At 40.8% G+C, this 26,876-nt stretch overlaps 1 long non-coding RNA gene across 1 annotated transcript; it reads left to right on the forward strand.

The window, feature by feature from the left end:
* The first annotated feature begins 4,331 nt into the window (after positions 1–4,331).
* Positions 4,332–12,784, forward strand: LOC112442388 (uncharacterized). The gene is made up of 3 exons (XR_003030506.2): positions 4,332–4,383; positions 4,649–4,779; positions 11,494–12,784. It is a non-coding gene; the product is annotated as an uncharacterized lncRNA (long non-coding RNA).
* The last annotated feature ends 14,092 nt before the right edge of the window (positions 12,785–26,876 follow it).

Consider the following 26,876-nt stretch of genomic DNA (forward strand, 5'->3'; position numbering starts at 1 on the left):
CACTGCTGAGTTTTCCAAATTTGCTGGCATATTGAGTGCAGCACTTTCACAGCATCATCTTCCAGGATTTGAAATAGCTCAACTGGAGTTCCATCACCTCCACTAGCTTTGTTTGTCATGATTCTTTCTAAGGCCCACTTGACTTCACATTCCAGGATGTCTGGCTCTAGGTGAGTGATCACACCATCGTAAATATCTTGGTCGTGCAGATTTTTTTTGTACAGTTCTTCTGTGTATTCTTCTTGACAGTAGAAAATCCTTGTTCTATAAATTCACTTTATGGCCATATAGCCACTGCTAAGCTTGTAAATAAAAATACCCTAAATCCAATGCTGGCTTTCAAAAATGACTTTCTATTACCCAACATCTACAGAGCTTTTGAGTATTGGATGAGAAAAATAGTCTGCTTACCCACTGAAACATTAGAGCTCCAAGTTTAATTATTTTGTCCTAAAGAGTACAGTGTAGGAATTTTGCATTACTTCATTGAGTTTAGCCAATATGAATTTTCTTCAAAGAACTCAATAAGTGTCTAGAACAAGATCTGAGTCAGGACAGGAAATTGCAGTTTGATGTTCTTGAAAACAGAACAGATTTTTGGATTTTCCCCTTGAATGAGAAATGCATATTGGGAGAATCTGTTCTGAGCTGCTTAAAATACAATTCCATGTGGACTGAAAAACACAGCCGCCACAATTTAGTGAGCTCATTAATCTTATTAAGATATGGACTTGCAGACTTGAGTTGCTCAAAATAGAATTTACTTAGTTGCCAAACAAATGTCATTAGATATTTACTCAACTATGTTAATGATATGTTAATTACGACTAAGACATAAGTCTGATATCAGAACTTTAGGATCATAGATTTATGAAAATATATTATGATAAATAAATAAATGGGAAAATCATATTCTTTGTGGCTTCTGTTTTGAATTCTTCAAGCACCAACAGTTGTCTAGCCTCAGGACAAAACATGAAAAACAAAATACATTAGCACCTTAGGACTTGCCCATCAAAATGGTTTATAGTTGCCTCTTTTGCATCTATAATGGAGAAAGACCAGCAGTTAGCTAACTGGGTACTTTGATGACCTGCAGTAGTTCTTTGAGCCGCAGGATGAGGAAGTTACATAGCTGTCAAACTGATGAATGGTTACTGACAATGAATTATTTTACAAAGCATTTTTATTGCACACATGTTATGTTCAAGGATCCATACTAGGTTCTGGGGAATATATAAAGATTAATATCAAGAAATTAACGATCAAAGTTTCCATAAATGACTTTAATATAATGTACAGAAAACTGCAGTAGAAGCACTGATATACAGATTTCATGACAGGGACCTACAGCAGAGTAGTGAAAAACAGTGGAGGTAACAAGTTTGCAGGAATCTGAGAAGAGAGGGTACAGTCAGATGAAAAGGTTGATTTCAGACTTCACTTCACTTCAGTTCAGTTGCTCAGTCATGTCCAACTCTGCTACCCCATGAACTGCAGCCTCCAGGCCTCCCTGTCCATCACCAACTCCCAGAGTCCACCCAAACCTATGTCCATCGTGTCCGTGATGCCACCCAACTATCTCATCCTCTGTCATCCCCTTCTTCTCCTGCCCTCAATCTTTCCCAGGATCAGGGTCTTTTCAAATGAGTCAGCTCTCCACATCAGGTGGCCATAGTGTTGGAGTTTCAGCTTCAACATCAGACCCTCCAACGAACACCCATGACTGATCTCCTTTAGGATGGACTGGTTGGATCTCCTTGCAGTCCAAGGGACTCTCAAGAGTCTTCTCTAACCCCACAGTTCAAAACCATCAGTTCTTCTGTGCTCAGCTTTCTTTATAGTCCAACTCTCACATCCATACCCAGGAGTAAAATGAAGGTGTTAAAGAACACTGCCTGGAATGGAATGAAGTATAATAATAAATATTCAATTCTGGCAAGAGCATGATGAGTCCAAAACTATCTTTAGTGGTAGTAGAAACATAAATGTATTAAAAATATCAAAAATGTTTCTGGAAAGCAATTGAACAAGATCTGTTGAGCTTCTTGACAGAGTTCATGTTCTTAGACTCAGCACTTCCTCTTCTGAGGATGTATCCTCACAAAATAAACTGAAATGGTCAGCCACTTATGTATAAAATGGTTTGATATTATATTATTTATAATATGAAATAATTGAGAATGACATAAATATTGAACATATAAAGAATAATTGAATAAATCATGGCACATCCATTTACTGAAATATGACATAATTATTAAATAACAGATCAAGGGATCAACAAAATAAAATGCTCAAAATATGACAGTAAAAAAAAAAAAAGCAGACAAGAAGAAACTACACTCTACTCCATATCTTATAATAGCCTATAATGGAAAAGAATTTAAAAGAGAATATATATGTGAGTATAATGTGAAACTGAATCATTTTGTTGTGTACTTCAAACTAACACAACATTGTAAATTAACTATGCTTCAAAAGAAGAAACAAAATACAAAATTATCTATTTACAATGATCACAATTTTGTAAAATATACACTGGGAAAATACACCAAAATATTAACAATTTTCTTAGACTGAGTGCCTATAAACAGACTTTTCCTGTACAAAGTTCACTGGGAAGAGCTCTCAGATATACCTATATGGAAGTGAGGGAGGTTGGATGGGATAGAGGGACACGCTGACCTGCAATGTGGCGGCAGTGGATGCTTCCAACAACTCCATAGAATATTTGGGAACCGGAAAAGCCCCTTAAAAGTTATTCCAAATTTAGACGGTGGAAGCTAGAACTGTAGATAACTACATCAACCAGCCACTGGATAGACCTGCCCCCTGAAGAAGATGTAACCTTGGTAAGGCAATTCCCCTCTGTGGAATGCAATTTCCAGTAAGGTGGAAAACTTTGAACTGTCAGCTACCACATTCTCAATAGTTGGGGCATAGGTGCATAGCCCTGAAAAAGGGATCTGAACAGATTGTGTGTGTGTGTGTTAGTGGCTGAGGTGTATATGACTCTTTTATGATCCCATGGACAGTAGTCCCCCAGGCTTCTCTGTCCATGGGATTCTCCAAGCAAGAATACTGGAGAGGGTAGCCATTCCCTTCTCCAGGGGATCTTCCTGACCCAGAGATCAAACCCAGGTCTCCTGAAATACAAGCAGATTCTTTTACCATCTGAGTCCATTTCTAAGAGTGAGCAATACCAAAAAATTTCTATCCCCACGCTCCGAAGGAATATGTCTTGATACATTTTTATTTCTAGTATCATCTAGTTGTACAGTCAAGAGTAATTGTGCTCATGCTCACTTGCTCAGTCATGTCTGACTCTGTAACCCCTAGTCTGTAACCAACAGGCTCCTCTTGTCCGTGGGATTTCCCAGGCAAGGCTATTGGAGTGAGTTGCCATTTTCTTCTCCAGGGGATCTTCCCAACCCAGGGATTAGAAACCTGTGTCTCCTGCATCTCCTGCTTTGCAGGCAAACTCTAACTCTGAGCCATGCTGAGCCACCCAGGAAGTCTTTACAGTCAGGAAGTGATCATTAAATCTTAATTTAAAATACTAAAGTATCAGGACTTTGTCTTTGGAGCTCTCATTTGAATCCCCTTTGTTCTACAAAGCACTGGGGTAAAAGAGAATTAGAGCTTGGCTCAGTTGTCTTTACCAGACATTATTTGCATGATGACAGAAATTGCTTTCTTTTTCATAATAATAAGAATGACACTTCATGGAATATAAATGAGATTGTTCCACTGTCTTGCGTTTTTAATGACTAAATGTTTGTTTCAGATATCATTATAAAGCTTTTCCACCACTTTCATCTGAGAGTCAATCAGAGGTAATCCATTCAAAATTACGGTCGATAACCATGAAGAGTGAATGAAACTGAAATCAATTTGAAGAATGAATTTGAGATGTCCACCCACTCCACTGTACTCACTCAAATAGATCAGCCCTCCTTCTTGATGTTTTCCACAAATACTTGTGCCTCAATTAATACCACACTTCGGTGGACTTCTGTGGCATTTAGGTCACATAATCCTGTAACCAGCACTGAAAATCGACAGGTCATTTGTCTGACAAATAAGGCAAAGATGAATGAAGAAAACTTAATACATTTTTTTTTTCATTCTACCTGATTTTGCTAAGGTTGAGTCCTGGCCGAGAACACAATATATTGCCTCCTAGTTATCATTTCAAGGGGAAAACAATGAAAAATGCTGAATTAGCATCAAGAATGAGAGCTTCCTATAGTGACTCATTTTTCCCCTACTTTCCCTAGAGAGAGTTAGTAACAGTGACCTCATAGAAGGGTATTGGAATGTCAGTGATAAGGACAGCCAAGGTGAGCCCAATTTGGGAGGCCTGATAGAATCTTCAGGGTAGGTGACACTGTGGTTTATCCCCTACTTCCAAAATATCTCCAGAAACCCCACTTTTGAATATTTCCCCAAAGTAACAACAATTGAAAATGAAAAAGGCCTATCTGAAAATTGTACTTGATGCTCACATTGATTTTTTTCTCAACAACCCTAAAGGCAAAGGTTCTATGTAAGGACAAGTCTGTGTGGTTCTTGTCTCCTACTGAAGGAAGCAAACCTCTCAGCCCAGCACAGCTGGTATTGGCTTGTCCCCCTCCCATTCCAGAGTATGGGAACATCTTGTAGCAGCTGGTCCAGACACTGAGGATGAAGAGCTGATCCGTGCTCACCAGGAGACCAGTCTTCCTGACTTCATATGATTCCATCTCTTTTCTGATTGGAACTGCATGTTGCCTGGTAGGTATTTCTTTTTCTAAAAATCCATCAGCCACAGTGGCCTGGATTAACCTTGAAGAACTACTCCTCTTGGTTTTCACTTTTATTCATTATTTGGATGGAGCATTAAGCCTGTTCTTCGGAAGAATGTTATGCTGTATTGTGATAACCTTTTCCAGAATGTCATATACAGAAGAGGAGAAATTTTTAATATTTTCAAGCTCTCCTTTTATGTTGAATGGTAACCAAGGGACATACTACTAAGAATAAAATATCAAACTGAAAGTCCTGATTCCTACCACAATGTTATATAGAGCTAGAAAAATCAGATGACTAAAAACTGACCCAAAAGACCCCAAATAATCTTGCAGAGACTTGTTAAGTCTAACTAGTTTAGGGAAGCCTGGCACTAGACACAGCTGGGTACTGTGTTCTATTTGATTTCTGACATGGTTTGCCCATGATATTTATAGACATTTTTGCATTCTCTAACAATTTAATGCAGCCTGGGGCCAAAACAATTTCCAATAAGCAATTTCAGTGGAAGGGCAATCTAATTCTGGGCAAACCTAAATGTCATGAGCTGGAATTACAAGCCTCTAAAATTCATAATCAAAAATGCAGTCCCTATTGGGTTTTTTTTGCTATTTTTCAATTAAAGCCCTTTCAAAAATGTAATTTTGGATGAGGTTGATTCAATGAACTTAGTATTTTGTGATATAATCTGAAAAATATAGAAATGCCCAGTAGATGGCAGATCCAAAGAGTGAATTCTGGTAAATGGAAAATGTTGATCTAAGACTAAGGAGTTTTAAGGATTTCTCTGGTGGTCCAGTGGTTAAGACTTAGCCTTCCAATGCAGGGGGTGTAGGTTCAATCCCTGGTTGGGGAGCTAAGATCACACACGACTTGGGGCCAAAAACCCAAAACATGAAACAGAAACAACATTGTAACAAATTTAATAGACTTAAAAAAAATTGTCCACATTAAAAAAAAAAAAAAAGCCTAAAGAGTTTTAGAAACCAAATAGAGAACTTATGAATCAGATCATTAAAGTTGTTCTTTTATGATACTAGCTTCAGGAACATATTTTTTAAACTTATTTATTTATTCTAGTTGGAGGATAATAATTTTACAGTACTGTGCATTAATATGAATTGGCCATAGGCATATATTTGTTTTTAAATTCAAATTATCTTACAATGGGTTCAGAGGATTCAACTCTACAGAGTTGAGCTAAGGATGAGAATAAGAACTTGCACTTTTAAAGTGTTTTATAACTTTCAAGTGCCTTTTTGGAAAAGAAGAGACATAAAGACACTGGGATCTTGAGGTCAGAATCCATGGATGAGTCTTATCTCTCACCACAGCAGAAATAACTGGCTAATCACCAAACCCTATGCTTCCTTGGCACACAACTAGACTATATATGCTGGTGTCCCCTGAAATTAACTGTCAGTTCAGTTAAGTTCAGAAGCTCAGTTGTATCTGACTCTTGGCAACCCCATGAATTGCAGCACCCCAGGCCTCCTTGTCCATCTACGACTCCCGGAGTTCACTCAAACTCACATCCATTGAGTGCGTGATGCCATCCAACCATCTCATCCTCTGTCGTCCCCTTCTCCTCCTGCCCCAATCCCTCCCAGCATCAGAATCTTTTCCACTGAGTCAACACTTCGCATGAGGTGGCCAAAGTACTGGAGTTTCAGCTTCAGCATCAGTCTCTCCAAAGAAAACCCAGGACTGATCTCCTTCAGAATGGACTGGTTGGATCTCCTTGCAGTCCAAGGGATTCTCAAGAGTCTTCTCCAATGCCACAGTTCAAAAGCATCAATTCTTTGGCGCTCAGCTTTCTTCACAGTCCAACTCTCACATCCATACATGACTACTGGAAAAACCATGACTAGATGGACCTTTGTTGGCAAAGTAATGTCTCTGATATTTAATATGCTATCTAGGTTGGTCATAACTTTTCTTCCAAGGAGTAAGCATCTTTTAATTGCATGGCTACAGTCGCCATCTGTAGTGATTTTGGAGCCCAGAAAAATAAAGTCTGACACTGGTTCCACTGTTTCCCCATCTATTTCCCATGAAGTGATGGGACAAGATGTCATGATCTTCATTTTCTGAATGTTGAGCTTTAAGCCAACTTTTTCACTCTCCTCTTTCACTTTCATCAAGAGGTTTTTGAGTTCCTCTTCACTTTCTGCCATAAGGATGGTGTCATCTGCATATCTGAGGTTATTGATATTTCTCCCGGCAATATTGATTCCAGCTTGTGCTTCTTCCAGCACAGCATTTCTCATGATGTACTCTGCATATAAGTTAAATAAGCAGGATGACAATATACAGCCTTGACATACTCCTTTTCCTATTTGGAACCAGTCTGTTGTTTCATGTCCAGTTCTAACTGTTGCTTCCTGACCTGCATATAGGTTTCTCAAGAGGCAGGTTAGGTGCTCTGGTATTCCTATCTCTTTCAGAATTTTCCACAGTTTATTGTGATCCACACACTCAAAGGCTTTGGCATAGTCAATAAAGCAGAAATAGATGTTTTTCTGGAACTCTCTTGCTTTTTCCATGATCCAGCAGATGTTGGCAATTTGATCTCTGGTTCCTCTGCCTTTTCTGAAACCAGCTTGAACGTCTGGAAGATCATACTTCACTTACTGCTGAAGCCTGGCTTGGAGAATTTTGAGCATTACTTTACTAGCATGTGAGATGAGTGCAATTGTGCGGTAGTTTGAGCATTCTTTGGCATTGCCTTTCTTTGGGATTGGAATGAAAACTGACCTTTTCCAGTCCTGTGGCCACTGCTGAGTTTTCCAAATTTGCTGGCACATTGAGTGCAGCACTTTCACAGCATCATCTTTCAGGATTTGAAATAGCTCAACTGGAATTCCATCACCTCCACTAGCTTTGTTCATAGTGATGCTTTCTAAGGCCCACTTGACTTCACATTCCAGAATGTCTGGCTCTAGATGAGTGATCATACCATCATGATTATCTGGGTCATGAAGATCTTTGTACAGTTCTTCTGTGTATTCTTGCCACCTCTTTTTAATATCTTCTGCTTCTGTTAGGTCCATACCATTTCTGTCCTTTATCAAGCCCATCTTTGCATGAAATGTTCCCTTGTTATCTCCAATTCTCTTGAAGAGATCTCTAGTCTTTCCCATTCTGTTGTTTTCCTCTATTTCTTTGTATTGATCGCTGAAGAAGGCTTTCTTATCTCTTCTTGCTATTCTTTGGAACTCTGCATTCTTATGGGTATATCTTTCCTTTTCTTCTTTGCTTTTCACTTCCCTTCTTTTCTCAGCTCTTTGTAAGGCCTCCGGACAGCCATTTTGCTTTTTCACATTTCTTTTTCTTGGGGATGGTCTTGATCCCTGTCTCCTGTATAATGTCACAAACCTCCATCCATAGTTCATCAGGCACTCTATCTATCAGATCTAGGCCCTTAAATCTATTTCTCACTTCCACTGTATAATCATAAGGGATTTGATTTAGGTCATACCTGAATGATGTAGTGGTTTTCCCTACTTTCTTCAATTTAAGTCTGAATTTGGCAAAAAGGAGTTCATGATCTGAGCCACAGTCAGCTCCTGGTCTTGTTTTTGGTGACTGTATAGAGCTTCTCCATCTTTGGCTGCAAAGAACATAATCAATCTGATTTTGGTGTTGACCATCTGGTGATGTCCTTGTGTAGAGTCTTCTCTTGTGTTGCTGGAAGAGGGTGTTTGCTATGACCAGTGCGTTCTCTTGCCAAAATTCTATTAGCCTTTGCCCTGCTTCATTCTGTATTCCAAGGCCAAATTTGCCTGTTACTCCAGGTGTGTCTTGACTTCCTACTTTTGCATTCCAGTCCCCTATAATGGAAAGGACATCTTTTTTGGGTGTTAGTTCTAAAAGGTCTTGTAGGTCTTCATAGAACCGTTCAACTTCAGCTTCTTCAGCATTACTGGTTGGGGCATAGACTTGGATTTCTCTGATATTGAATGGTTTGCCTTGGAAATGAACAGAGTTCATTCTGTCATTTTTGAGACTGCATCCAAGTACTGCATTTTGGATTCTTTTGTTGACCATGGTGGCTACTCCAATTCTTCTAAGGGATTCTTGCCCACAGTCAGATCAGATCAGATCAGATCAGTTGCTCAGTCATGTCCAACTCTTTGTGACCCCATGAATCGCAGCACGCCAGGCCTCCCTGTCCATCACCAACACCCAGATTTCACTCACACTCACGTCCATCGAGTCAATGATGCCATCCAGCCATCTCATCCTCTGTCATCCCCTTCTCCTCTTGCCCCAATCCCTCCCAGCATCAGAGACTTTTCCAATGAGTCAACTCTTCGCATGAGGTGGCCAAAGTACTGGAATTTCAGCTTTAGCATAATTCCTTCCAAAGAAATCCCAGGGCTGATCTCCTTCAGAATGGACTGGTTGGATCTCCTTGCAGTCCAAGGGACTCTCAAGAGTCTTCTCCAACACCACAATTCAAAAGCATCAATTCTTCAGCGCTCAGCCTTCTTCACAGTCCAACTCTCACATCCATACATGACCACAGGAAAAACCATAGCCATGACTAGATGAACCTTTGTTGGCAAAGTAATGTCTCTGCTTTTGAATATGCTATCTAAGTTGGTCATAACTTTCCTTCCAAGGAATAAGTGCCTTTAATTTCATGGCTGCAGTCACCATCTGTAGTGATTTTGGAGCCCAGAAAAATAAAGTCTGACACTGTTTCCACTGTTTCTCCATCTATTTCCCATGAAGTGATGGGACCAGATGCCATGATCTTCGTTTTCTGAATGTTGAGCTTTAAGCCAACTTTTTCACTCACCACTTTCACTTTCATCAAGAGGCTTTTGAGTTCCTCTTCACTTTCTGCCATTAGGGTGGTGTCATCTGCATATCTGAGGTGATTGATATTTCTCCCAGCAATCTTGATTCCAGCTTGTGCTTCTTCCAGCCCAGCGTTTCTCATGATGTACTCTGCATATAAGTTAAATAAACAGGGTGACAATATACAGCTTTGACGAACTCCTTTTCCTATTTGGAACCAGTTTGTTGTTCCATGTCAGTTCTAACTGTTGCTTCCTGATGCTGTGAAAATGCTGCACTCAATATGCCAGCAAATTTGGAAAACTCTGCAGTGGCCACAGGACTGGAAAAGGTCAGTTTTCATTCCAATCCCAAAGAAAGGCAATGCCAAAGAATGCTCAAACTACCGCACAATTGCACTCATCTCACACGCTAGTGAAGTAATGCTCAAAATTCTCCAAGTCAGGCTTCAGTAATATGTGAACCATGAACTTCCTGATGTTCAAGCTGGTTTTAGAAAAGGCAGAGGAACCAGAGATCAAATTGCCAACATCTGCTGGATCATGGAAAAAGCAAGAGAGTTCCAGAAAAGCATCTATTTCTGCTTTATTGACTATGCCAAAGCCTTTGAGTGTGTGGATCACAATAAACTGTGGAAAATTCTGAAAAAGATGGGGATACCAGACCACCTGATCTGCCTCTTGAGAAATTTGTATGCAGGTCATGAAGCAACAGTTAGAACTGGACATGAAACAACAGACTGGTTCCAAATAGGAAAAGGAGTTCATCAAGGCTATGTATTGTCAAGTAGATACAATGTTCATCTGAGTTAAATTCACCCATTCCAGTCCATTTTAGCTCGCTGATTCCTAGAATGTCAACGTTCACTCTTACCATCTCCTGGTTGAACACTTCCAATTTGCCTTGATTCATGGACCTAACATTACAGGTTCCTATGCAATATTGCTCTTTACAGCATCGGATCTTGCTTCTATCACCAGTCCCATCCACAACTGGGTATTGTTTTTGCTTTGGCTCCATCCTTTCATTCTTTCTGAAGTTATTTCTCCACTGATCTCCAGTAACATATTGGGCACCTACCAACCTGGGGAGTTCCTCTTTCAGTATCCTATCATTTTGCCTTTTCATACTGTTCATGGGGTTCTCAAGGCAAGAATACTGAAGTGATTTGCCATTCCCTTCTCCAGTGGACCACATCTGTCAGATCTCTCCACCATGGCCCACCCATCTTGGGTGGCCCCACACAGCATGGCTTAGTTTCAGTGAGTTAGACAAGGCTGAAACACAGGTCCATGTGATTAGACTGACTAGTTTTCTGTGATTATGGTTTCAGTGTGTCTGCCCTCTGATGCCCTCTGGCAACACCTACTGTCTTACTTGGGTTTCTCTTACCTTGGATGTGGGATATCTCTTCATGGTTGCTCCAGCAAAGTGCTGTTGCTCCTTACCATGGACGAGGGGTATCTTCTCACCACCACCCCTCCTGACCTTGAACGTGGAGTAGCTCCTCTCAGCCCTCCTGAGCCTGCCCAGCCACCACTCCTTGGAAGTGGGGTTGCTCCTCTTGGCAGTCATGTCTGACTCTTTGCAACCCCATGGACTGTAGCCTACCAGGCTCCCCCACCCATGGGATTTTCCAGGCAAGAGTACTGGAGTGGGTTGCCATTTCCTTCTCCGGGGGAATCTTCCTGACCCAAGTATCAAACCTGGGTCTCCTGCATTGTAGGCACATGCTTTGCCATCTAAGCCACCAGAGAAGGCCAAAATTAAGTGTGGCCATAGCTAAAGTCTAGCAATGAAGTATGAATGTAAGTATTATGCTACCTTGAGTTTTCCCTTAAAACTTGTGTAATTTATCATGTTCTTTTCCCTTTCATCTCCTTGGGGCAGATAAGCATAGTGATCTTGAAGATGTACGATTGTGAAAACAACACAAAAAGAATCTGAATTTTGGACCAATGCTTGGAGGAGAACTTCCCATCAATCAGGATTACTCATTCAAGATTTTTGCATAGGAAATAATACCTTATTATGTTAAGCACTAAGGACTCTGATTTTATTTTTTTATAGCAGTTTACATTATTTAGACAGCATACTAAAAATCAGAGATATTCCTTTGCCAACAAAGGTCCATATAGTCAAAGCTATGGTTTTGCCAGTAGTTATGTACGGATGTGACAGTTGGACCATAAAGATAGCTAAGTGCTAAAGAGTTGATGATTTCAACTTGTGGTACTGGAGAAGACTCTTGAGAGTCCCTTGGACTGCAGGGAGATCAAACCAGCCCATCCTGAAGGAAATCAACCTAAATATTCATTGGAAGGACTGATGCTGAAGCTGAAGTTCCAATACTTTGGCCACCTGATGTGAAGAATGGACTCATTAGAAAAGACCCTGATGCTGGGAAAGATTGAAGGCAAGAGGAGAAGGAGGCTACAGAGAATGAGATGGTTAGATAGCATCACTGACTCAACGGACATGAATTTGAGCAAACTCCGGGATACAGTGGAGGACAGAGGAGCCTGGCATGCTGGAGTCCATGGAGTCACATACAGTCAGACATGACTTAGCGACTGAAGGAAAACAACATGTTAACTTAACTAATACATCCAGTTTTCCCCTAACTTTGACCTTACTATGCTTCAGTGAATTCCTCAGTAAACCAGGGATGCTACTAATACTTACCTCGAAGGGAGGATGTGTGTAAAGTACTTTCACAATGACAGACACACGGTAAGCTCACAGCAAATGAAGACCATTATCAATCATTCTTCTTGGATATTAAACATTTGACATACATTATCTCATTTAATCCTGAAAATGACAATTGCACTGCAGGCATTATCACTCTCACTCTGTCTCTAATAAAAACTATGATAATAAAAAATACTGGACAATTTCCATGTGCTCAGTACTGTCCCAAGCACTGTACATAATGCTAATCTCATAAACAACACTATGAGGTAGATATTATTATCTTCATTTTACAGATGAGGAAATAGAGACACTGAGTTTACTTCTCATGCTCAAGTCCATACAGCTAGTAAGTGGCGTTGCCTGAGTTCAATTCAGGAATGCCAGATCCAGAGTCCTCACTCTTAACTCGTGCTGGTCACTGAAGTGCTTGAAGCTTATTAAGGTCAAAGAAAATACTTGAGATTCTATGTTTGTGAACCCAAGGTCTCAGAACCCAAGGTATCAGATGAGAAATGACTGCAATTGCATCAGTCCATCCTAACCAAAGGATCAATAAAATGAATTGAAACCTCTTAAAGCAGAACCAGACCAGTGCTATCTAGAGCCAGTCCTGCCAGCTGAGTCAGTATGGTATGGTGGTTAGGACGTTGGTAGCATTTTGCAACAGCCATGTATTGTGGCCCATTCTAAATAGTGATGTCACATAAAGTCTTGTTTTAATCTTAGAACATGCTCTGAATTCCTGCAAACTCTTGCTGACCACAAAACATGGATGACATTTGCTGAGGTCTCCTGTTTTTGTGAGCCTTTGTGGTGGGCATCACTGTTAACTTAGACATTGCTAACAGACATATCACCCCAACAGCAGGACTGGAGCAGATACAGTGAGACCAGATTTTTGCCTTCTGTGTCTCTGTCATCAGGTCTAAAATGAGTCACCACTGAGAGACTGAAAAGCAGCTTGGTTCCTGGCTTTCTGGGGGAGATTCTAGAACATTAGCGATGCTTAATAATTTAAGTACAGATGTTGCATGGGCTGTAAATGCAACCAATTAACTGAATTCAATTTTTCTCATGAGGAATGTTGTAATGCTATCACAGTGGTTTATCTCATTGCCTTACAGCTCTTGCATAAAAGGTCTATTTTACTGGTAAATGTTTTTGCTTTTATAAAGGCAGAGAAGGTTTCTTCCTCCAGCAAACTCTACATTTAAGTTAAGATTGAACACTACAGAATGACCGATTCATTGTCTAAAATAGATGACTGAGCTTCATTATTTTAAGAGTGAGTTCATTATCTGCCTGCTGCTCAACTCAGTGATTAAAAATAGAATGAAGAATAAGATGTGCTGAAATATAACACTGTATTTCAATATTTTTCTGTTCTTGAGAAGCACTCTGTGCAAAATCATTCCATCAGTCTTCTAAGAGGTACACAGTAGAGAGGTATTACCCTACATTATCAATTAAAGCCATAATCAAGAGCTGAGTTTAACTGAGAATGGCTCCAGAATCCATGTAGGTCATACAAAACCATATTTATTAGAGGATGTATAAAGATTAGGGAAGAGGTATGCAGGGTCAGTAGTTTGTTTATAAATGTTTGTTTTATAAAATAAGGTTATGTACCAAATAGGCTTCCCTGGTGGCTCAGAGGTTAAAGCATCTGCCTGCAATGCGGGAGACCTGGGTTCAATCCCTGGGTGGGGAAGATCCCCTAGAGAAGGAAATGGCAACCCACTCCAGTATTCTTGCCTGGAGAATCGCATGGATGGAGGAGCCTGGCGGGCTACAGTCCATGGGGTCGCAAAGAGTCGGACATGACTGAGCAACTTCACTTTAACTTTCTTTCACTTTATGTACCAAATACTGCAATGTATATATTATGTTTGTCTAAAACTGTTTACTATATTAATAAAATTAAAAGACGCTTACTCCTTGGAAGGAAAGTTATGACCAATCTAGACAGCATATTAAAAAGCAGAGACATTACTTTGGCAATAAAGGTCCATCTAGTCAAGGCTATGGTTTTTCCAGTTGTCATGTAAGGATGTGAGAGTTGGACTATAAAGAAAGCTGAGTGCTGAAGAATTGATGGTTTTGAACTATGGTGTTGGAGAAGACTCTTGAGAGTCCCTTGGACTGTAAGGAGATCCAACCAGTCCATCCTAAAGGAGATCAGTCCTGGGTGTTCATTGGAGGGACTCATGTTGAAGCTGAAACTCCAATACTTTGACCAACTGATGCGAAGATCTGACTCACTTGAAAAGACCCTGATGCTGGGAAAGATTGAGGGCAGAAGAAGGGGATGATAGAGGATGAGATGGTTGGATGGAATCACCAACTCGATGCACATAGGTTTGGGTGGACTCCAGGAGCTGGTGATGGACAGGGAGGTCTGTCGTGCTGCAATTCATGGGGTCGCAAAATGTCGGACATGACTGAGAGACTGAACTGAACTGATATTAATAAAATCCAATATATTACAACGTAAAGATGAGAGAAATGCACAGTGTTAAGAGCTGTGGTATTTGTTTGGTATGATGCTGGGCATTCCCTTAGAGTACGCAATAGAATACCAAGGTTGAACCTTAGGCTCTGGAACTTGTGAACCTTGGGTAAGTTACCTTGCCTTTCTGTTGCTCAGTATACTTATCTGCAAAACATGGAAATAATATTATCTCCCGCATAATATCACTGTAAAAGTTAAGACACTGTGCACAAATTTAGAACAATACCTAGCCTAAAGGAAGTGTTTGATAAATGTTTGCAAAAGGAATAATGATAGTGGGCTTTCTTGGGTGGTATGCATTATTTTTTTTCAATAAAAATAACTTGTTCATTAAAAACTATTGCACTAATCAAAGAGAATGCTCTAGCTTCAAAATATGTTTAAAAGGGAAATAAGATATTATTAAAAGCTATTATATTTTACCTTCCCTAATAGAGATCATATTTTAAGGGGAATGAAAACCAAGATGGCAATGTGGTCAACATCTATTTCCCAATTTGTTACTGTCTACCCTGGAAATGTTTTGAGGGAAGGAGGAACAGTCTATGTACCTTACCCAAATTCTAATAGTTAAATCAACTGAAAATTCTATTTTTAAATACAACTTATTTCTGGGAGAGTCATTTACATCATGCAGAAACTTACTGTATCAGTTCAGCTTGTTTTTAGTAATCCATTTAGAGTTTGGGTTGACAAGAAATATGAACTATAAGTTTATAAAGTGAGATACCTGGTATGAAATAAACTATGGGATAATATCTCAGTCTGGTACTTTGAGTATCATGTTAGTTATCACTTGCTCCTTCAAAACCTCCTCAAAACTTATAAGCATAAAAATAACCATTAGTTGAATTCATGTTTCTGTGGGTGACAAGGTAGACTGAGCTCAACTGAGAGCTTCTTCTGGTCTAGACTAGTTTGGGATATTTTAGGTCGCATTTCTGGAGCCTTGGCTGGAACAATTGGGCTAAAGTCTCCACAAAGACTCATCCTACAGCAGGCTGAAGCTGAAGCTACAATACTTTGGCCACATGAGGTGAAGAGCCAGCTCACTGGAAAAGATCCTGATTCTGGAAAAGATTGAGGAAGGAGGAGAAGGGGGCCACAGAAGATGAGATGGTTGGATGGCATCACCGACTCAGTGGACATGAGTTTGAGCAAACTCCGGGAGATAGTGAAGGATAGGGAAGCCTGGCCTGCTGGAGTCCATGTGGTCGCAAACAGTTGGACCCAACTTAGTGACTGAACAACAGCAGCAGCAGCACACTAGCCCAAGTTTGCTCAAGTGACGCACACAGGAGTCCAAGAACAAGTGGAACTATGAAAAATCTTTTTGGTTGAGCACTGGAACAATGTTGCTTCCACAATATTCCTTTGGTCATCGCTAGTCACAAGACCAGTCCAGATTCAAAGACTGAAGTGATAGATTTCACTGCTAGATGGAAGGAGCTGCAAAATCACATCACAAAGATGGAGGACAGAGGCAAAGAAGAATCTGTTATCATTTTGCAGTCTGCCCCAGGCAGCCAGCGTCATTCGTAATTATAGAAAAGAGTGCTAAAGAAGAAAAAAGAAGGTCTCCCCCAAGTAGAAGATTATAAACAGTCAATTTTCAAATTGGCTAAGATCCTGATAGCCTTAAAATATTATTTTCATTTTTCTGGTACCTGGTTGCATTCTATTATCTAATATGAAGTGTAACTTTGTGTAAGTGGAATTATTGGTCATACCCAAACAAGCAGGTATACATAGTTTTTTCAAATTCAATCCATGTGGCTGCAGAGTCTGAGATCCTTAATTTTGCTGCCAAGAAAGGAAAAGCAATGATTTTTAAAAATATATATGTAGATATATTATTTGTATATCATTACTATTGCTTCAGTTTGGTCAAATTTTTTTTTTCTTTGAGGGCTTCCCAGGTGGCTCAGTGGTAAAGAACCCACCTACCAAGCAGGAGACATGTGTTGGGAATATCCCCTAGAGAAGGAAATGGCAATCCACTCAAGTATTCTTGCCTGAGAAATCTCATGAACAGAGGAGACTGGCGGGTCCCAAAAGAACTGGACGTGACTTAAACAACAATGTTTTAAAGTATAGTGAGTTTCTTACATCATTGCTTGTTTTTTTACCATAAGTCATGTAGCATTTTAGTTCCCTGACCAGGGATTGAACCTGCACTGCCTACATTGAAAGGTGAAGTCTCACTGGTCTGACAGGGAAATCCCCAGTTTGGTCAGTTGTGAAGGCAACTTTCATAAACGACTTCCCCACATTTGAGAGGGGTGACAGGAGAACAGCTTCAGTAATACAGTGTGCTGCTGCTAAGTCACTTCAGTCGTGTCTGACTCTGTGCGACCCCATAGACGGCAGCCCACCAGGCTCCCCCGTCCCTAGGATTCTCCAGGCAAGAACACTGGAGTGGGTTGCCATTTCCTTCTCCAATGCATGAAAGTGAAAAGTGAAAGTGAAGTCGCTCAGTCGTGTCCGACTCTTAGCGACCCCATAGGACTGCAGCCTACCAGGCTCCTTCGTCCATGGGATTTTCCAGGCAAGAGTACTGGAGTGGGGTGCCATTGCCTTCTTGGATCCATTAATAGAGTTAAGTAGCCAGGGTAAGAACATTTGTGCCCTGGCTACCTTTAGAACCCTCACTTCTAAGATTACATAATTATGTTTCAAATCTTACTAAGATTTATTTTTAGCATTTCAGCAACCGCATCCATCATTCTGCAGTCTACAGGGACAAGGCCCTTGAAAGAGGTCTCATGAACACACAAAGTTAAGGTCGTTGTTACTGCCTGTAACTAAGCAGCACAATAAGCAATGAATACAAAAATAATTCTTTGAGACACACGCAAACAGAAAACATAGCCTTGAAAAGTTTATAAAATGTCACGTGCCTTAAAACTGAACTGTATTAGAAATATAAAAAGCTAGAGGTAGTCCAGAAAAATACTGTGTGTGCTAAGACACTTCAGTCATATCCAACTCTGTGTAACACTATTGATAGTAGCCCACCAGGCTCCTCTGTCCATGGGATTCTCTGGGCAAGAACACTGGAGCGGGTTGCCATGCCCTCCTCCAGGGGATCTTCCTGACCCAGAGGTTGAACCCATGTCTCTTATGTTTCCTGCACCGTCAGGTGTTTTGTTTTGTTTTGTTTTGTTTTTTACCAAAAATAGTAGTGGAAATCAACATTTGTTAAAGCAATTAGGGATAATAATATCGATCTTCCAGTTGCCTCTGGAATTGCCTCTCTGGCATAATAAATATAGATTAGATTGTCTTTGTCTTTTCATATCACAATATATAGAGGGGGGAAAAAAAGTAGGAAAACTTTAGAAACAATTACAGGTGACATGAAAAGGAGAGCTGGAAATAACCCACATAACTTAAAATCATAAAACCTGGTAACCGGGAAGATTCACAGAGACCTGATTATCTAACCCTTCATTTTGAAGTTATAAAAACATAAACTAGAGAATTTACTTACCTAAGTTTGCACAGCTAACCGGTGACTAATCTGCTCCCTACTAGCTGATTTTACTACACTTGCCTTGGGGCCTGATCATTATTGCATAGTTAAGTTCCCAGTCATGCTCATTCAACTTTTATGATATTATTTTAACATATGTTTAAATATTTTAAGTGTATTTCTAAATATTTTAACAGATTGGAAGATTATGAGCTCATACCTAGGGTAAAAGGCTTTCCTGAACATCTGGTTTAAATCTCAATTTACTTCATTATTGAGTTTTCTCAGGTAAAGTTTGGCTAAATTGGGTAACTGGAAAATGTAGGAAAGCCTTCAGCTTCTATAAATGCATTCATCTACATCTCCCTTTCCAGTTGAGGTCCTGCTCTGCTTCAAACCAGATATATGGGTTATGACTTCAGGCAATCACACAAGCAAAGGGGCTTTGAACTTTCTGCTTGTTAACAGCCAAAGTGGGCAGTCAGTAAAGTTTTATTGGAAGCACGTGAGTTGTTGATTCTATAAGGACAGAGCCTTGTCCATTAGAAGGAAAGACCACTGGAAAAAGTAATTATACTCTCAGGTATCTCAAGCCTTGGTAGCTCCCATGGCATAAGAACTTCATTCCCATACCCCACAGAAGTACAGTTGCTCTCTACAGTAAACTTTCGACGCCAATTGGGGGAACAGGGTTCGGGCTGGGGAGAGAGGATTGGAAAAACAAGAATAAAATAAAGGGCAAACATCATTTGACAAGCACAATGGGTCTTGGGAGGGGAACTGAGAACTAAACAACAGAGGAAAAAGAGGTGTTGATGCAGTTGAAGGAGACAGAATTCTAGAATGAAGAGTAACGTAAGGGGACACTGCAGATATGGTTATGGATTATAAATTATTTTTCCTTTTAATAAACAAGGGACTTTCTTGGTGATCCAGTGGCTGACTCCATGCTCCCAACACATGGGTTTGATCTCTGGTAAGGGAACTAGATCCCACATGCCACAATAAAAGTTTCCGAGCCGCCACTAAGACCCTGAGCAGCCAAATAAACAATTAAAAAAAAAAAAAAGCTAAACAAATAATGTGATTATTATTCTCACTTGCTTGATGATCCACCTTTGTATGTAATACCTTTCAAAGACTGGGCTTCCTGGGGCCCCAAACTTTACTGGGTTACGGCACCCTCTTTCTTCCCCCATTTTCAACTCATACTCCTAAACCTGCATTCCCACTGCCCAGCTTCCTGTTCCTAGAAACGTCTACTTGCTCTGCCTCTGGCCCCGCCCCTCACTCTGCCTTTGGCCCTGCTCCTCACTCTGCCTCTGGCCCCGCCCCTCACTCTGCCTCTGGCCCCGCCCCTCACTCTGCCTCTGGCCCCGCCCCTCACTCTGCCTTTGGCCCTACTCCTCACTCTGTCTTTGGCCCCGCCCCTCACTCTGTAGGTTTGTGTTGCGACATAACCTCTCTGTTGACATGGAGCAAAGAGTAGCAACTGCATGATAGTACAGCTTAAAATAAGTACTACCATAGAGAAAAAATAAAAATATCAGGACTTGGGAGGAAATACATCTGTGGGAGACAAAGGAAATGAAAAGGCTGTGAAGTGTTGCCACAATTAAAATGCTGATTCTAAATCTGTTTGAACTTAAAAGCTCCCCCTTTTTTTTTCCTGAGCAATCATATGGCCCATATTCTAAAAGTGTTAGCTTAGACATTCTGCTTAAAATACACTTTGATTAATTCTGAATTATTCAGCGTTAATAGGGTATTGCCAGTTATTTTCTTTGTGTTTCAAGCCTCCAAAATCACAAAGTAGAGTTCAAATGATTCCGAATAAAATAATCCCTAAATGAAATGTGAACTTGGCACTACCAGCAGTGTACCAAACATCAAGGATGTTAGATATGCAAGGCTGGGTTGCTTGGACAGTTGGGAAAGAAAAGGAAACTTCTTCTTAAAAGATGTATGAAATCCATCTCAGGATGGAATTCTGTTTTAAATGGTTTGGATGCTACAGGGTTTACAGACAGCAGTGTTAATGGACTGTGGCATTAATAGGTTTCTGGGAGGTGTAGAGGACTACAGTTTTCTGAGTAGGATGACAGCTCTGTTGGGGGATAATGCTCTGGTAAAAATGTGCTGGGGAAAACCAAGATTTTTATTGTTACTAGGATTCCCAGTGGAGAAATAGCATGATGCAGTGAAAAGAGTATGATTTCTGCACTGTTGCCCTGGGTCTAATTACAATTCTGCTTCTTACCCAACCATGTGGCCATGTGCATAGGGTGAGTGACTGAACTTCAGTTTCATATTCTATTTGACATAGAGTAGATACATAAGCACTGATAACTGCTAACATTGCTTTTAAGACAGGACAGGTGGGTTCGATCCCTGGGTTGGGAAGATCCCCTGGAGGAGGGCATAGCAATCTACTCCAGTATTCTTGCCTGGAGAATCCCATGGACAGAGAAGCCTGGTGGGCTGCAGTCCAGGGGTTTGCATAGAGTCAGACACAGCTGAGCAACTAACCCACACCACACACACACACACACAAACACACACACACACATTCAGTGCCTAGAGCAATGGTTTGAAGTCACGTTGTTCTCTCATACCACTCTGGGTTGGCTGTGGGACATGGAAGAGCTCACCTGATTGGAAAGGGATACAATTTCCTGCATAAAAATGGGAATATCAGCTCTAATCTCTTCTAACAAACCATCCTGTATGACTGGGACTGAGGTCCCAGTATTAGCCAGGGGTATTAATATTAGCCAGGGGTATTACTCATGGCTCAAAGATACCACATGAACACGGAAGAGTCCTGGGAAGGAGGGCTCAGCTTCAGAGTCCAAAACAGGAGACAAGTCAAACTCAAACCCCTTTGCAAATGCTTATAATGACTTACATGAAACTTCAGGGCAACTTGAGACAACAGTTACACATTGAAATATGTCCTCTGCCTTCCACAGCATCAATCACTAAATCCTTGTTGACTGCCCGCTACTTTATTAGAAAATGGACATTTCCCCTCTTACAGCATTTAATATTTGAAACTGAGATTAAAAATATTCATATTTTAAATTGAGCTAAGGTATTTCTCATGTTTATGGTCTTTAGATCAGATCAGATCAGTCACTCAGTCATGTCCAACTCTTTGCGACCCCATGAATCGCAGCAGCCAGGCCTCCCTGTCCATCACCAACTCCCGGAGTTCACTCAGACTCACGTCCATCGAGTCAGTGATGCCATCCAGCCATCTCATCCTCTGTCATCCCCTTCTCTTCTTGCCCCCAATCCCTCCCAGCATCAGAGTCTTTTCCATGAGTCAACTTTTCGCATGAGGTGGCCAAAGTACTGGAGTTTCAGCTTTAGCATCATTCCTTCCAAAGAAATCCCAGGGCTGATCTTCTTCAGAATGGACTGGTTGGATCTCCTTGCAGTCCAAGGGACTCTCTGGAAAATGCTTTAAAAGTTGTATTATCACTGGACATGGGTTTAAAATCTGTTATTACTTGATACTACTTCATTTATTCAAAAAGCACTTCCGGAGTACAGTAATTCCCCTACATACAAACGAGTTCCATTCTGACAGTGTGTTCATAAGTTCAATTTGTTCATACGTCCAACAAAGTTAGCCGAGGTACCCAATTAACACAATCAGCTATTAATATACAGTACTGTACTATAATAGTTTTGTAACACTTGTCATACAACTTATATGGATGTAACAAACACAAAAAATAAAGAAAACATTTTTAATCTTACAGTATAGCACCTTGAAAAGTTTAGTGTTAATAGTCCAGTACAACAGCGGACATACAGGGGCTGGCAATCACAATACTTGGGGGAGAAATCCAAGATCCCACTTGCTGTGTGGTGCAGCCAAAAAAGAGAAGTCTGTCTGGACTAGAACTTTGTGACCTGTTTAGAGTCCAGCTGGGATTCCCTTATAGCTCAGTTGGTAAAGAATCTGCTTGCAATGCAGAAGACCCCAGTTTAATGCCTGGGTTGGGAAGATTCCCTGGAGAAGGCTAAACCTTCCCACTTCAGTATTCTGGCCTTAAGAATGCCATGGACTATACAGATGGGCATACCACACCACCTTACCTGCCTTCTGAGAAATCCATTTGCAGGTCAAGAAGCAACAGTTCGAACTGGACATGGAACAACAAACTGGTTCCAAATTGGGAAAGGAGTACATCAAGGCTGTATATTGTCACCCTGCTTATTTAACTTATATGCAGAGTACATCATGCAAAATTGCAGGCTGGATAAACACAAACTGCAATCAGGATTGCCAGGAGAAATATCAATAACCTCAGATACGCAGATGACACCACCCTTATGGCAGAAAGCAAAGAAGAACTAAAAAGCCTCTTGATGAAAGTGAAAGAGGAGAGTGAAAAAGCTGGCTTAAAACTCAACATTCAAAAAACTAATATCACAGCATCCTGTTCCATCACTTGATGGCAAATAGATGGGGAAACAATGGAAACAGGAAGAGACTTTATTTAGGGGGACTCCAAAATCATTGCAGATGGTGACTGCTGCCATGAAATCAGAAGCCGCTTGTTCCTTGGAAGAAAAGCTATGACCAACCTAGACAGCATATTAAAAAGCAGAGACATTACTTTGTGATAAAAGGTCCATCTAGTCAAAGCTATCAGAAAAGGCAATGGCACCCCACTCCAATACTCTTGCCTGGAAAATCCCATGGATGGAGGAGCCTGGGCTGCAGTCCATGGGGTTGCTAAGAGTCAGACATGACTGAAGCAACTTAGCAGCAGCAGCAGCAGTCAAAGCTATGGAGAATCCCATGGACAGAAGAGCCTTGTGGGCTCCTGTCCATGGGATCACACAGAGTTGGACACAACTGAAGTGACTTAGCATGCACACATGCATTGGAGAAGGAAACAGCAACCCACTTCAGTATTCTTACCTGGAAAATCCCAGGGGCAGAGGAGCCTGGTGGGTTGCTATCTATGGGGTCACACAGAGTCAGACATGACTGAAGTGACTTAACAGCAGCAGCAGCAGTCAAAGCTATGGTTTTTCTAGTAGTCATGTATGGATTTGAGAGCTGGACTCTAAAGAAAGCTGAGCACTGAAGAATTTATGCTTTTGATCTGTGGTGTTGGAGAAGACTCTTGAGAGTCTCTTGGACTGCAAGGAGGATGTAACCAGGCAATCCTAAAGGAAATCAGTCCTGAATTTTCATTGGAAGAACAGATGCTGAAGCTGAAACTCCAATACTTTGGCCACCTGATGTGAAGAACAGACTCATTGGAAAAGATCCTGATGCTGGGAAAGATTGAAGGCAGGAGGAGAAGGGGACAACAGAGGATGAGATGGTTGGATCGCATCACCGACTTGACAGACATGAGTCTGAGCAATTTTCATGAGTAGGTGATGGACAGGGAAGCCTGGTGTGCTGCAGTCCTTGCGGTTGCAAAGAGTTGGACACAGTCGAGAGACTTTCACTTTCACTTTTGGGCTTCTCTGCTGGCTCAGTGGTAAAGAATCTGTCTGCACGTAGAAGACCCGAGTTCAATCTCTGGGTTGGGAAGATCCCCTAGTTGGGGGAAAGGCAATCCACTCCAGTATGCTTGCCTGGAGAATTCCTTGGACAAAGGAGCCTGGCCAGCTACAGCCCATGTGGTCACAAAGAGTCAGACATGACTGAGCGATTAGCACTTTCACTAGAGCCCAGTCATTTCCCTGACGTTTCTTATTTTTGTAACTCCCTGTAGAAGGGAGATATAAAAAGCACAATTCACCACACAAGGTTTTCTTGCTTAATTCAGAGGCAACTGAAAGACAGGAAGCTGGAAAATTTTACATGTGTCACAGCAGGAGTGGGGCAGGGGCAGGACTGATGGGGAGAAGTGGGTGGCGGCAGCTAGGGAACAGCTAGACTAAATACCTATGTGTGAGTGAAAAAAGGAGAAGAGGTCATGGGTGCCGGCCAGGAAGGAGGTGTGAGCTTGAGTGTGAGTGACAGGAGTTGTTCTCTAGCAGGTGCTTTGACTGCTTTTAAGGAAGATTCCAGTTCACTGGTTATCATACCTGCCCTTCTGAAATAGAAGCTGTCCCCTGCACTGAAGCATTTAATAGTTGAAGCATAGGTTGTCAGAGTGTTTAAATTACAAATGCATGTTCAACCAGAATATTCCAGTAAAAGAAAGTTGTGCATACCAGAAGCCTAACCATTGCTTTTGTCTTTGCTTTTTTAAATATATGCTTCTTAAACTAAAGTCACGCAAGCACATAATTTCTGAAGTCAAATGCTACCTGGTTTGTGACTAAAAAAAAGTATTCCTTCACCACATCTCTCCTTATTCCTCTTTGTTGGTATGCATTATAACTTTTGGGGCTTGTGTGGGGCTTTCCCTTGTGGCTTAGCTGGTAAAGAATCCGCCTGCAATGTGGGAGACCTGGGTTCGATCACTAGGTTGGAAAGATCCCCTGGAGAAGGGAAAGGCTGCCCATTCTGGCCTGGAGAATTCCATGGACTGTATAGTCCATGGGGTTGCAAAGAGTCAGACACAACCAAGTGACTTTCACTCTTACTTTTTTAGCTATTTCTTCTAGTTTGTAGTCAAAAGTTTTAAATACCATTACAGGGCTGTTCAATGCCTTTTCCAGTCTTACACAATATATTTAAGTCTCTCCTTAAAAATGGCACATTAACTCTCTTACAAGTCCTGCCATGTTCCATCTTCCTAAAATAGTTTCATCATTCTTTTGGGGGTTATACTGATTCTCAGTGATTACATAACTATAACTATTTAAATTTTATTTCTAGTTAAGTCACACAGTATACAATCATCATTTTTCCTCTGGCAGATCTAGTCATTACCATTTTTATTGTTGTGATTTGCTAAGTTTTCTAAGTACTTTGCTAAATCATTTCCATTCTCTAGTAGACTAAAAGTTTCTTTTCAATATGTTCATTCTCATCAAATATTCTGTCAATTCTTTTTCTATAGAGACACCTTCCTAAGTGTCCATCCTTCTCTAGTTTCTCTCCTGGCTTCTGCACAGGTGTTATCTTAACCACCCACCTTAAAGATCCATTTGCCTTTGTCTTCTGTGGGATCCCCTGTTTTCTAGATCCCTTATCATCTTTCTGGGTTTATTGTACTAACTTCCAGAGAAAACTTTTTCACCCTAATATTACATCGAAGAACTATTTCTTTAATAAATAATTTATGATCATTTCCATTGTTTAATATATTTTGTCCATTTAGTCCTATATTCATCGAGATAGGTTTTTGTCAAGCATGGAATTCATCAGGGGTTAGAAGGTAGGGTGGCACTCAATAGGTTTATTCCTATTCAGTCTAGCAATAGATTGAGTATTTGATCTCTGGCCTCAACATTCTACTTGATGTCTCATACATACATCCAGCTCAATAAATTCAAATAGGAACTCATGACCTCCCTAGCAACATCTGCTCCTAATCTAGTGTTCTCTTACTCAGGAAAAGGCACCAACTCCACCCACTTGAACAAGCCAGAAGCATCCTTAACTATTTTTTCCTCTTCAGTCTCCATGTCCAATCATCTTACATGTCTCTCAAGTTCAACCTCTGCTAGCCATCTCTGCAGTCTTCCTCCTAGGCAAGCCAACAACATGGCACTCACACCACTGAAAATGTCTGTAAACCTCTGGGTCTACCCTTTCCAATCAGTCCTCTATTCTGAGGCCAGAGGATCTTCTTAAAATCCAAAGACTGAAGCACACTGGGCTTCAAATTATCCAATGAGTCCCAATTCTTCTATGAAAACAGTCCAAGATGCCTACCAAGAACTTTACCTGCCTACTTCCCTAACTGTTTCTGGCATCATTTTCCCTCTTAATCTCTTACTTCTATTGTATTCTGTGTTTGTTTCTGTTGATGATTATTGTTTTGTTCTTAAAACCTGCTTTTCCCTGTTTTGAAATCTTTGTGCCTGCTTTTGTATTTCCTGGAAAGGTTCTCTCCCTTCCTCCTCTCTGATGCTTGTCCTTCATCTTGAACTCCTCTGCTCTCTGGGAAGCTCTACAGAATAGGTTAGTTTTCTCAGTTATATACCTATCACACTGCTTATTATATCTCAAGGACAGGGGTTGCATCAGCCTTTTTCCTCAGCCAGCACAGTTGTGAACAGTTAGTAGACAAATATGTGTGGAAGAAAGGGAAAGAGGAATAAAAGTGAGGAAAGAAAGGGAAGAGCACATGGAGATAGGGAGGAAGAAAGGGAGACAGATTTATCACCTAATTTATTGATAGTTAAATCTACCTTCTAACATATTAAATAAAATTTTCAAAGTACTTTCTAAGTGTTTATGGCCACAATAAGGCTAACTAACAAATGAACTCAAACTGCAAGACTTGCAGACATTAACTATTTGTTTCCCATGCTTATAAATTTGCAGGATGGCAAGAATAGCTCTGTAGTGGACTGATTCAGGTGGTCTCAGCTTGATTGAAAACTATAGATTGGGTTCACATCTGCTCCACAAGGTTCTTCATTCCCCCGGACCAGTGACAATGAGGAGCACTTTCTCATGACAAATCACAGAACGCAAGGCTCAGCCCA

Source organism: Bos taurus, chromosome 2, assembly GCF_002263795.3.
Source record: "Bos taurus isolate L1 Dominette 01449 registration number 42190680 breed Hereford chromosome 2, ARS-UCD2.0, whole genome shotgun sequence".
Taxonomy (NCBI): Eukaryota; Metazoa; Chordata; class Mammalia; order Artiodactyla; family Bovidae; genus Bos; species Bos taurus.